Consider the following 13480-nt stretch of genomic DNA (forward strand, 5'->3'; position numbering starts at 1 on the left):
AAATACTCAAGGCACTTTCTTGGTCATTAGCAGAAAATGTACAGAAACGTAGAGAGTAGTGGCTAACTTGAGTCACGCAATGCCCGTGTTCCCAGCTGAGGTTGAACACACCGACCGTCTACCTCCTTGTTTCTGCTTTTTTTTTTTTTTTTTTAAGATTTTATTTATTTATTTGACAGAGATAGAGACAGCCAGCGAGAGAGGGAACACAAGCAGGGGGAGTGGGAGAGGAAGAAGCAGGCTCCTAGCGGAAGAGCCTGATGTGGGGCTCGATCCCTCAACGCCGGATCACACCCTGAGCAGAAGGCAGACGCTTAACCGCCGTGCCACCCAGGTGCCCCTGTTTCTGCTCTTTTATTACAAACTATTTAGTGCCATATATTTTGCATTTTTTGTTTTTCTTTGATTCTCCTGTGTAAAATGGCCCCCAAGCCGATTTCTGAAGTGCTCTCTAGTGTCTTTAAGTGCATGAAAGCTGTGATGTGCCATATGGGGAATGTGGGTGCCTTACCTAAGTGTCATTCAGGCATGAGTTATAGTGCTGCTGGCTGTGAGCTCAGTGTTACTCAATAATATATAATATATATTAAATACGTGTTTTAAACAGAAACACATGAAACAACATTATGTACTGATTGGTTGATGAAAATGTTGTGACCAGAGGCTCATAGTGTATTTCCCCTAAAAGCAATGGTTCAGAGTTCATGAATTCAGTGTTCATGGCCATTGTATAGAACATGATTACCATGAATAATGAGAATTTGCTGTATGTGGTCAAGAATAATAAGAAACAACAGTTAATTTTTCCCCAGATTCTCATTGCAGTCCTTAGGCTTGTTATCTTGGATTGCACTTCTAGAGTACAGTTTCTCCATTTCTTTAATAAAAATGATAATTCCTTGAACTACTGTCTGAAAAGTGTTTTTTAAAGATTAAATGAAGTAATATGTACAAGATTGCTTTGTAAACTGAAATGCTAAAACAGGAGCAGTAAGCACAATTTATTTAAGAAGCAGAAACCCTGCTAGGGATTTCATAATTACTACTGTTTACAAATGTTTAATAATACAACAATTCTTTCTTGATTTAATAAGACCAGGAATTGCATTGTTCAGCTGTTTAAACAGTTTAGATCTGAAATTCAAATTTCATTTTAACTAGAAACATTGTCTCTTCTGTGTGTTTTTCAACTTGTTAAAATATATTACATTGTACAGGAGTAATACTGAATATTAGAGAATACTGTGGTCTTGCATGTAGTTGTATCTTTTGTTTTCTCTGGGCCATCTCTGCTTAATTTACTAACACATAAATCTTTCCTATTCTCAGTGCTGTGAAGCCAATTTAGCAGAGGAAGAATGAAGCTGAATTCTGTTCTGCCTCATGCATCACTAACAAAATTGCTAGGCCAGTTAAGTTTTGATTGCAGAATATTTATTTTTGGTGACAGATGTTGCTGATGTAAGAACCTAGGCGATCACAGCTTGAATTAGTCCTGGGTTGAGGTTGGGGAAAAAAAAATACTGAGATGGAAAGTTTAAACAGAAGAAAATATGGAACATCAAGATGGCATTTTTAGCATTACATTTCTGATAATATTTGTGTAGTGACTAGGATGTGACTACATATACAAGTAGACAATGACTTTTAGGCAGAAGGTGGATATAGCCTTAATGAAGTCACATTCTTAAAATTCTTAAAAGTGAGATTATGGACCCTAAAAGAAGTAAATTTGCTACATTCCAAGCACTTGTTTGGCTCAAAACAGGGGCTAGACTCGAGACTAGTGACTAGAAATCAGGTGGTTTCTGAGTGGAAGGGACAGCTCTATGTGCCCCTATGCTTACATCTATCAAAATACTAACCACATCATATTTAATAATTGTTTTCCTTATCTTTGTGTCCCAGTCATCCACAGATGACTGTGAGCATGTTTGTATGTAATAGATTTTCAGTAAGTGTTGGATGAAAAAAATCTGCATAAGATATAATTCTCCATCTCTGCACTGAATGCCCTCATATGAGAGGAAAAGAGGCATTGGGATTCTTGTCTCCTTGGCAAGATCCCGCACAGTTCTATGCAGAGAGGTTTTTGTGGTCTCCAAATGAATCAGTGAGGAAGATGTGTCAGAGGGAGGCACTGAGAAGACCATGGCACTATTTTTTTTTTAGTACAATCCCACCTTCTCTCTTTAAAAATAGCGAAATGTAAAGTTGTCCAAACCATAGAATGCACAACACTGAGCGTCAATGGTAATGTAAACTATTGACACTGGGTGATGATGATGTGTTAATATAGATCCATCAATTGTAATAAATGTATTACTCTGGTGAGGATGCAAATAAGAGGGGAAGCTGTGCAGGTGTGTGAGGGAGAGGTTTATGGGAACAATGTGTATTTTCTGCTCCATATTGCTGTGAACATAAAACTGTTCTAAAAAAATAAAGCTTATTAAAAAATAGCAAAAGGTTGTTGACCAAAATGGACCTTCCATTCTTAGTCTGCAGTTCTTGACATATGAAAAGTCACTAGAAATCCCATTTCTGATTCATTCCAAGGGTGAACCAAAGGGTGAACTTCTTGGAAGCAAATTAGTGAAGGAGAAAGCTCAGTGAGTAAGTTAGACTGATTGTTTTATCTGTCCCAACAGTACGTTAACTTTTATGCACTAAAAGGAAGATTCAGTTTTAATATGAATTGCTCATGTTTAAATATAAATAAAATTTCAATCCTTATTTTTTGAGATATATTAGCAGAGAGCATGATATCAAATATCCAGTAAACCGTACTTTAATTTTACAAGGTGTACTTTGAATAGTCATTCATACTTGTGCATTCCATGACTCTATGGCATGTAGCCTTGCCAACACCTTCTCTTGCTTTCTCTTGGTAGAGGGCATTCACCTATTTCTTCCTGGAAATCCAAGTAAATGATTAGTGGATCGTGAACAAAAAAGCATGAGTTGTTTCTTTGCCAAGGACAATTTTATGCTATGCAGAGCATTTTTCAATAAATATTTTCCCCTTGCTGAGATATGGGACAATTTTCTTGTGAATGTTGCTTGGAAGTGAACTTTTAAACATAGGGAATAAAAATACACACACATACAGACTCCCGAGTGCAGATAACAGTCACAATGATGAAACCTGACTTTTCGGGTTAAACAGGTAGAAAAGTGATAGCTGTCATGCTCCTTGGTGATTGCTCAAGCTCTAGGTCATTTCAGGCAGGAAAAATCTCTGATTTGATATAACACTTCTTACCTAATGAATGGCCGAGTCCCCAATGTCTGACAACACCACATCTCTCTCATTTCCTTCAGAGTGTGAGAGAGGAATAATGTGTAATTTAGTGATGTGAGAAGCTGACACATAGCTGTCAGGTGTTTCAGCTCAGCCTCTTTTCCGCAGGAAGCACAATGTTGAGTTGGTTCTAACTTCCCCATGAGCTTACTGATTTTATGTTGCTAGAGAGACTGGTGACCTTAGCTCCGTAAGGCAGACTCTTCCTGTGCAGGTAGAATGGCAACTCCGGTTATCCAGCTATAATTACTCTTGGACCAAATATTTTGTACATATTTCTTGTTTCCTATTGTGAGATGTTATTGATATAAATCTGAAGTCATGGTTCATTTTCTGGGGCCTGATTAAAAGCTGGGATTTAGATTCACAATTAATTCCAGGTTCATATGCTTGTGGTTCCCTGACAATTTTTGTAATGTCAGTATAGGTCACTGTTTACTGGAGAAACCAAATCTATTTATGAAAGGTGCTGCTGATAGCAACTATTTAATTAAATTGAACTAATATGGCAGGATGTCGTGGAAACAGAGCATTGGGAAAGTGTAGTTTGCATATTTAAATGGATGGACAAGCCAATAACAAATATTGTATTACAATGTGTATAATTTATTTTGTTATTTTCAATTACAAAAAACACCCTGTTCACTCCACAAAATACTCTGCCTTCGCTAGCTTTGTGCACACACATGTGTGTATACAGCCTATTAGCCTATTTAGCTTCTCTTGTCTATCCATTCACTTGTAAAAGCTGCTAATTCATCAACAAGGTGGATACAATCTACATATGAAATGAGTTCCAGGCAAGAAAGCTGTGGATTGTTGACATCAACTAACTTATTAGCAATGTTTTACATAGCTTTGTTCTTCAATGGATTGTGTAGGTTCATTCTGTATTGTATTGACACTTGAGAAAAAAATTTAGAAGTGAATTATTGTTAAATGATATAAAAGCGAACAGCAAGATGGAGGTGAGTATTTAAAAAGTAAATCAAGGTCAGGTAGTTGAGGTGCAAGCTTCTCTATCATCTGGTGGATATCAAGAGAAGAGAAATGTCAAGCATTTGGCATTTCTTTTTTGCATTTCCATTCCAGCTTCTCTCCCTCTCTCTCAGAGAGTGAATTTAACTAGAAGTACTTGCTTTAGTTAACTGGAAATTCAAGAAATCCAGAAATAAATATTTTTAAACTGGTATCCAGATGTAGAAAATGTAGAAGTAATTATGAACCCCTGTAGGGAAAATATAATTAAAAAAAAAAAAAACCTGGTCCTCATCCAGCAAAACTGTCCACAAAGGTAGAAGAGAAAGAAAACAACTGAATTATGGACGAAGTATTAAACCAGACTGTGATGTGCATCAGGGGCAATCTGCAAAGAGGTTATAGACAGAAAGAAATTTCACCTTTTTATATAGCCAAGCAGATACAAGCTGCTGCATATGTATTATCAAGATAAACAATACCTAGTCTTTAAGGAAAAGGACTTGACAGTACCATTTGTCATACATAGTTCATCCTAGATTCACCTTGTAATTGGGGTGACCATCTGTGTAAGCTAATTGGCTTTATTCAAATGAAACAGAAATCTCCCCTATCTTTACAACAAAGGGAAGTTTTGGAGCTTGGATCAAGATGCCCACTGAGTCAGGCTTCTATGTCCACAGTAACTGGGGGAGACTATCTTTCTCGATTTTTACATTTCAAAGAGATAGTTTCCAGCTCCTTGAGAAATGCGTTCCTGGTTCTTAACACTGGCAAGAGTCTTATTTAGCTTTTAAAGAGATTTATATACATTTCAAAAAGACAGAAAGAAATTACAGATTTTCTAAGATAAATGCTTTAAGAAAAGTAGGGAGGCGATGTCTCTTCCTTTATTTTCATCAGGGAGAATTAAATGTTACTTTTTCGTTAGTATTTACCCTTATAAATTTATATTACTATGTAAAAATAATATACTTTTCTAATGATCTCCATTACTTTTCCTACCTTTCTCTGGGCAAGTTGCAGCTGTCTAAATATCCACCAAGTTTATAGTAAAACACCATGGGTGCCCATCATTTAGTATCAAAGTCTTGTTATGAGGCACTCACTGAAAGGTACTGTAGGGGAGGAAAACTTTTCTCTTCCTCCTTTCTAGGTTCTTTGGCTGGCCTAATAATTAAACGGACATAAGACAGATTAACAGGAGAAAAAACAAATTTAATTTTGTATGTTTAGGAGCCCCAAAGATATAAAGCTCAAAGAAGTGACCAAGCAGGCAGCTTTTTAACTTTTTTGACAAGAAAACAATAAATTTGTGAGGAACTGACAAGCCAAAGGGATTTGGACTTGGGATAGCAAATTAGTGAAGAAGTAACAAGGTTTGTTTACAGAGACTTCTCAGCCCTAAATTCTCTGTCTCTAGTTGTGAGAATCCCCTCTTCTGTCCTAGTAGAGGGAGGGTGCCTTTCACATGGGAGACTTATTACCTGCCTTGCAGGGGTAGTGCAAATGAGGGTTAGAGTGTCTTTACTCTGGCTGTTTCTTGGGTTACTTTAATTCATTAAATAATCAAATTGCTGGTGGCACACTCTGGGTGGCATGCTCTATTCCCCCTCAGTATGGATCAAATGTCCAGTGTTTAATATACGTAGCTCTAATAGTTTTAAGTCTTGAGGACAAACCCATCCTTTGGGCATTTGTTGTGTGTGTGTGTGTGTGTGTGTGTGTGTGTGTGTGTGTGTTTGCTTTGGGTCTAAATCAGTAGTCATACTATTATAATAGTCAATTACATCTTTATGCTGTCATCTTTGTTTATCTATTCTGGAATTAGAACTTGTCATTCTAAACTTAATAGAGTGATAGACTGTCTTTTGCAGTCACTATTTGTAAATGCCAGATTTCTGTTAATTGAATGTTTTTACTTTTCTATATTATCTTTCCAATCAAACTAATTAGCAACATATTTTTGCTTGAAACTTAGGGCTTGGGTACCTGGATGCATATTAATTACTTTTACTTTGTTGTTGTCAAAAGTTATTAATGAATATGGTCTCAATTTTACTTTGTCATTAACAATTAGATTGGACTTTTAAATCCCGATCCTGTTTATACGGGAGTGTGATTTACAGCTGATTGGAAATGAGACTGTGGGGAACCATTACTGGGTGTACATAAAGAAAGAGAAATGAAATAAATAACATGTTTTAAAATGTAATTCTTTAAAGAGAAATGCAATAAGTAACATGTAGTAAAATGTAATTCTTTAAGTAATTGAAATAACCATACTTAACTGATATGTTACCTTGAAGAAACTATTAATCTCTATGAATCCCAGGTTTATCATCTGTAAAATGGGCATCATAATTGCTGTATTATAAGATTATAATGATGATAAATTGAGATAATGTATATAGGGGCTAAGAACAGATTCCGACACAAGATGAATGGTGCTAAAGAGGCTACCAGCATAGGGCTATACCCTCTACTTATGACTTTGAGCCTTTCCATCAACTCCAGGCCATGCTCCATCAATTTTCCCTCCTTTGCTCATTATCAACATGTTTCCCAGTGGTATCTTTCCTTTAGTCTTCATGTATATTTACATCGCCTCTGTCAAAAACAAATTACACATGCATATATAGTTATAAAGATAGATATAGATACATAGCAACTTAACCTGATCTATTTTTAAAAATCAACATTAGTAAAGTATGATTTTTGCGTAATAAAATGTATTCATTTTAAGCAAAGCTTAGTTTTGGTGAAAAACATGTATATGTATACACATATATATATATATATGCAAATATATATATATACACACATATATATATATACATACATACACACACACATATATATACCTATATATACACCACCACATGGAAGACTTACCACAATAATTCTCTCTCGACTATCTTCAGTCAATACCCATCTCAACTCCTGCCAGAGGAAACACCAGATATCTCCTTTCTGTATTTGTAGATTAGTCTTGCATTTTTAAGATTTCATATATTTATATTTACCATATGAATGAAATCACATATACTGTTCTGTGTCTTACATCTTTTTTAGTTTAACAGTTTTGAGATTTATCCATGCTGTTGTGTGTTGAGTGTGTATGGTCCCTTTTATTACTGAGTACTATTCTATTATATTGTTATATCATAACTTGTTTATCCATTCACTTGTCATTGGATATTTGGGTGTATTTGGATGTTTTCAGGTTGGGCCATTATAAACAAAGCTGCTATAAATATTATACAAGTGTTGGTGTGGATTTATGTTTTATTTCTCTTGGGTGAATATTTAGGAGTAGATTGTTAGATTATAAGATTATATATGCTTAAATTATAAGAAACTGTCAAAATGTTTCCCAAAGTTGTAACCTTTGTGTTCCCCTAAGTGTTTGAAACTTCCTGTTTCCTCACCATCACTTGGTATTGTCAATCTTGCAAATTTCAGTCATTCTAATTGATGTGGACTAAAAAGACATTGTGGCCATAATCCTTCCCCCCCCCCCCCCCCCCCCCCCCCCCCNCCCCCCCTTTCCAGTTTTTCTAAGACTTGGAATTTGTTGCTTTATTTTTTTTCTGGGGAATAAACCACTCATCTCTCGCTAGTTTGGATATTAGTTGTCTCTGGAAGATGAGAGAAGGGATCTGGGTAACCTAACTTATAAACTTTGAGCTGAGGTCGCTCCCATTCATCCTGCCTCTCTGTGGTTTCTGTGCCTCAAATTCTGGGCCCCTTAGGGAGATTTCTGCAGGTCAGACAGCTGTTTCATCTGGTCATTCTCCTCCAAAGGCACTTAGGTCACAGCTTTCTCGTGCTACATCAGTTACCCCTTGTCCATCTGCTTTCTGTTGTCCCAAACTTTGTTGACAACTCTTAGCTCTGGTCATCTTCTCTCTAGCTCACTGTATTCTTATGGGTTTGTTAATTTAAAATTTTTTTCCTTTAATTTATTTAGATGAAGCAGAAAAAAAGCACATTTGGTTCTCCTCCACATTTATAGTCTCTTTTCACCTTTCTCACTTTCTTCGCTCTTCCACACAGAAGTTGTCAATGACAATGCTAATAATCTCTTTAAGCTTAATTTTAGTTGATTTAATCTGTCTTGACCAAACCTCTTTCCCTTCACCAAAACTCCTTTTGTTCTTCATGTCCATGTCCCAACTCTGTGTTCTTTCCTCAAACTTCTCTTTCATTCCATTTTTGTCTTCCTGCCTGGTTCGCCTTTCTCCAACCCTTAAATTATATGAACAGGCCTGTATTGGGGAGATGTCAGCATATTTTTATTTCCAGTGGCTCTATGATACAAGTTATTTCAGTAAAACTCCATGAGGATTTGGCATCACCACTCTTCAATAGCAGCCTAATTCTCTAAGGGAAGAGAGTTATTGCTCTATATGCGTTGTTGCAGAGCTCTGCAAGATAAAATGTAGAAGGAGCTTCATGATAATTCTCTCTAAGGTTCTCTGGTTTCTTTGATTCCAAGAAACTGTCTCGTATATATAATGTGTTGACAGTGAGAAAATTGACCATTTCAAGCAAGATCTAAACCTGGGGATAAAAAAAAGGCAAAATGAGTCTTTTTTCATTTCCTTTCAGAACAGCACAATTTTAAAACTCTCCTGAGCTAGAAAGAGAAGATCCAGGTCATGAAAAGCTCACAAGATTCTGCTTAATTTTGCTGTGTACCTAAAACTGCTCTAAAAAATAGTTTATTAAAAAATGAAGAATCTCACAAGAATGGTACTATAACTGGAAAATATGCTTTAAGGAATAATGAAACAATTAAATTCTCAGTCAACTTTAAAAATGTCTAGTGTGACAGAAAAAAAATTGATGATTGTCTTAAAATTCATTTGCTGAATTCTCTTTAGGTAACAAACTGGGAGGTTTAGATGGATATAAAACAAATCCAAAGTAATCTCAAATCTTCAGTTTTGGGTCTGGATTGCTCTGCAATGTATTTGTTTGATTTGCTAATTTCAGAGAAATTATTATTTTAATTTTTAACTCAAACCAGTCCCTTTTTATTGGTATGCTATTAAGACATTGAATCCCAAGATGGTAGTTAATTTGTATTTGTAGTAAGCTTTTCTGACAGATACTCAGTGTAAAATGCACTTGCTGTTTAACATTTATTACCATAGATGTCAAATAACCAAGTCATATCAAGCTACCCTGTACTTAGGAGGAACAAATTGTTCTACAGAAAATGAAGGGAGCTTAGGATGCTTGACAAGCTGGAGACGGTATGTGGAAGGAAGCTTTCACCTTTAGGTTACTGATGGGAGTCTTAGGTAGTGGTGGGTAAAGCTTATTAGAAACCAAATGATGGTCTCTGACTTACATTCTTTCTAAAAGGAGGGTTCAAAAATACTATACTAAGATTATTTTAATAATAATATACCAAACTTAGCATGAAAGCTCTGGTTAGTGGAATTTGTAATGTTGTTTTCTGTAGGATATAGGAGTACTCCAGTTTTTATATAGATGCATTTCTATATAAGGCATTCTTTTCTATAAAATATGGAACTTCATAATTAAAGAGAATAACTTTATACTTTGTCTAGCAGAATTGATTTTCTTGATCAGGGATCACTTCCTGTGAGGATTGTCTCATCCTTACCCTTAAGTATCCTCTCTGAAACTCTTTTATTTGGGCCTCCTGTTCCAAGATACAGGAGCTGCTAGCACCTGTTGCCTTTGACCTTCATAGTCAACTAAAGCTATTAAGTATGCCCGATGTCCCCACCTTGGGCCTTCTTTAATATCCCCTCCCCCTTTTTCTGGTTCTTTCAGCTTCTTTCTGTAGTATTTGACAGTTTTACTGCGCCACTTTTAATCTGTAATATCCCACATTTCTATTTCCTACTTCTCATCATTAAGGACTCCTTTTCGATCAACTTAGGCTTTTTTTTTTTTCCACACACACCCTTTAAATGTAGATATTGAAATAGATACTGTTCTTGGTCCTCTTTATTATTCTCTGTCTTTTAAAAAAAGATTTTATTTATTTATTTGTCAGAGAGAGAACATAAGCAGGGGGAGCGGCAGACAGAGGGAGAAGCAGGCTCACTGCTGAGCAAGGAGCCTGATGCAAGGCGGGGCTCCATCCCAGGACCCTGGAATCATGACTTGAGCCAAAGGCAGAGGCTTAACTGACTGAGCCACCGAGGTGCCCCTCTTTATTATTCTCTTATCCAATTAAGTAAAAAGTTTCTTTTTAAAAATATTTTATTCATTTATTTGAGAGAGAGAGAGAGCACAAGCTGGGAGGAGAGGGAGAGGCAGTCTCAACACAGGGCTTGATACCGGGACCACCCCCCAACCTCTATCATGACCTGAGCTGAAAGCAGATGCTCAACTGAGTGAGCCACCCAGGTGTCCCCAAGTAAAAAGTTTCTGAAAGCCTACACTATATTAAGTACTGTAGTATAAGGAAGAGAAGATATGGTCCTGCCTCAGAGTCACAATCCAGGGAGGAAGACAGATAAGACATTAAAGCATTAAAATATAGTGCAATACTGTGCCATCTAGAAGAGGAGCTATATTTAGGTATGGGAATCCAGGAGGAGGCTTTATCCCTTCTGTTTCCAATGGATTCCTGTAAAGGTAACACCTAGTGATACTGTGATTTATAATAAGAAATATACTCTTGGTCTTCTTCATGTTTCTGGTGCAGAGCTCCTAAAATCCTTAGCATTTCTTATGATGAGCGCCAAAAAGGTGTTTTGATACGCTAATGAGGTGACTTTTGGAAAGCTCTTAAGTTTAGTGGCTGGTTGCCCTGAAGCCAAGCATGTGATTGGAGGGTTGTAACGTTTAGTCCTATCCCCTGACTTCCGGGGAGGAGAGAAAGGCTGGAGCTTGAGTTCAATCACCATTAGCCAATGAGTTAGTCAATTATTTCTATGTAATGAAGCCTTTACATAAGCCCAAAAGGAGGGATTTGGAAGAGCTTCTGAGTTGGTGAGCTGGTGGAGGTTTAGGTGAGAGTGGCCATGCTCAAAGTGAGCAGGGAAGCTCTGTACTCCTTCCCACGTACCTTGCCCATACATCTCTGTAATCTGGCTGTCCCCAAGTTATCTTCTACTAGTAATCTAGTAAGTAAAATGTTTCTTGGAGTTCTGTGAGTGGCTGTAGCAAATTAATTGAACCAGAGGAGGGGGTCCTGGGAACCTCTGATCGATAGCTGGTACTTTCGATCTGGCATCTGAAGTGCAGGGGGTGGGGTAAGGACTAGTCTTAAGGAACTAAGCCCTTAACCTGTGGATTTGATGTCATCTCTGGGTAGGTGGTGTCAGAATTTAGTTAAATTATTGTATATCTAGGGACACCTCCCACAACCATAACTAGAATTTGGAGTAGAATCCTAATGGAGTTAGCCTAAGTTTTAATTGGTACTAGAATTCTTTTACACCTGAAATTTGTTTTGAAGGCCTGAGGAAGGGTTACCAGGTGGACACAGAGTGGGGGTGGAATAAAGGGAAGGTTCCAGGCAGAGGAAACAGTTTCTGCACAGGCTCTGTGGGCTTGTGAAAAAGTATGATCTCTGCTGAACTAGAGTGGATTAATATGATTGGAACCTAGGATAAGTCTGGGGAAGAGAAGAAAAATGGGAGCAGAGTTAGAAAGAAGCAAGTTTGTAAAAATCCTTGTATGACATCCTAAAATTTATGTGCCGGGTTGTAACTGTTACCCCTTGACCTTGATCTGAGGAACATTTCTTTCTTTTTTGTGAAAACACACTCGCCAATTTAATAAGAAAAGTCCCACTAAATAAATGGAATTTGCTGAACATTGTGCTTTTCTGGAGGCCAATTTCATGAAATTGCTGAGCTCTTCTAGTAACAACCAAGTCACTACTAATTTAATTCTTTTGATCCACCATACCCCCAACACATACATGTTCAGGATAAAAAAGGTAGCAATAATATATCACATACCGTTTGAACCACTTTGCAAAATCAAACTTATATAAACAGAAGTAAAAGGACTTAAGTGCATATACACAGGAATGATAAATGTCCTGTTGAGGGTAGCAGCAAAAAGAAACTGAGAAACCCTGAATGTCTATCAATAGCAGGATGCTTGAATAAATGTGATGCATCTTTTTTATGGTCTATTATACAACTGTTAAAAAAAATCCCGTATTAGATTTACTGATTTAAGGGATTACCATGGTGTTTGGTTAAATGAGAAGAGAATGAGCTGGTGATGGCCTTGTTATTATGCTGCCTCCCTTCCTCAAATTTTGGGGTGACACCCTGATTCAGGAACGAAGTGAACTATATTTCCATTCTTGTTTTGGTTGATACTTTCTTTTTTCCCCATGTTGTATCTCATTTCTCTTTGAAGGATGGCCTTCTCCACATCAGTTACTTGTACTGGTAATGCATTGTTTCCTACTGATGTTAGGATTGCCATACTAATTTCAAAAGAGCATAGTTTCTTCACTTTTAATTTCTCTGCATTCATTTAGTTTTTAAAGTACACTTTTTCTCCCCCTTCGATCTCATCAAATTTCAACTACCACACTCCTATTTCTCTAGATGATATATTATTTGCATCTGCACAGATCCACATAATGCTAAAACCCTGGAGGTGTGATTATCCTGAAGCACAAATTAACATTTGCATCAGCTGTCTGCAAGAGTGGTGAAAAATGCTTTTTTAGTGTTGCTGCCCTGGAAGGAGTTTAATAAATTTTCTTATATATAGATGGAGAAGAATAATTTCTGACTTAACTACCACCTGTAAGATTTTCCTATTATTCAAAGCCCTTTCCTTTTGACTGTCTTCACTTTTTCATTACCATATGTTCCAGAATGAGAAATTAAAATTATTTTACTTTGTGTTTTTGCTGTTTGCATCTTTAAGTGGGCATCATTAAATATTTTATGGAAATTGTTCAAATTAAGTAGCAATTAAAAGAGCCTGTTTTCTAAAATCGTGCATAGTATTAATGATCTTTTAGATGTGATTTTCCAAATATTTCTTTCCTTTAAACTTTCCTACAGAATACTGTACATGTGGCTTTGAGCCTGTAAGCATTTAGATAGGAAAATGTCTTGAAGTCACAGTATTTAGACTGCAGCTCTGCCAGACCTCTGGATTTCTTCATCCTGCTTTCTCCTCACACTTTCGGTCAGCTTACAACTCTTGTCACCTAATCATACACTG

The sequence above is a fragment of the Ailuropoda melanoleuca genome, chromosome 11 (genome assembly GCF_002007445.2).
Source record: "Ailuropoda melanoleuca isolate Jingjing chromosome 11, ASM200744v2, whole genome shotgun sequence".
Taxonomy (NCBI): Eukaryota; Metazoa; Chordata; class Mammalia; order Carnivora; family Ursidae; genus Ailuropoda; species Ailuropoda melanoleuca.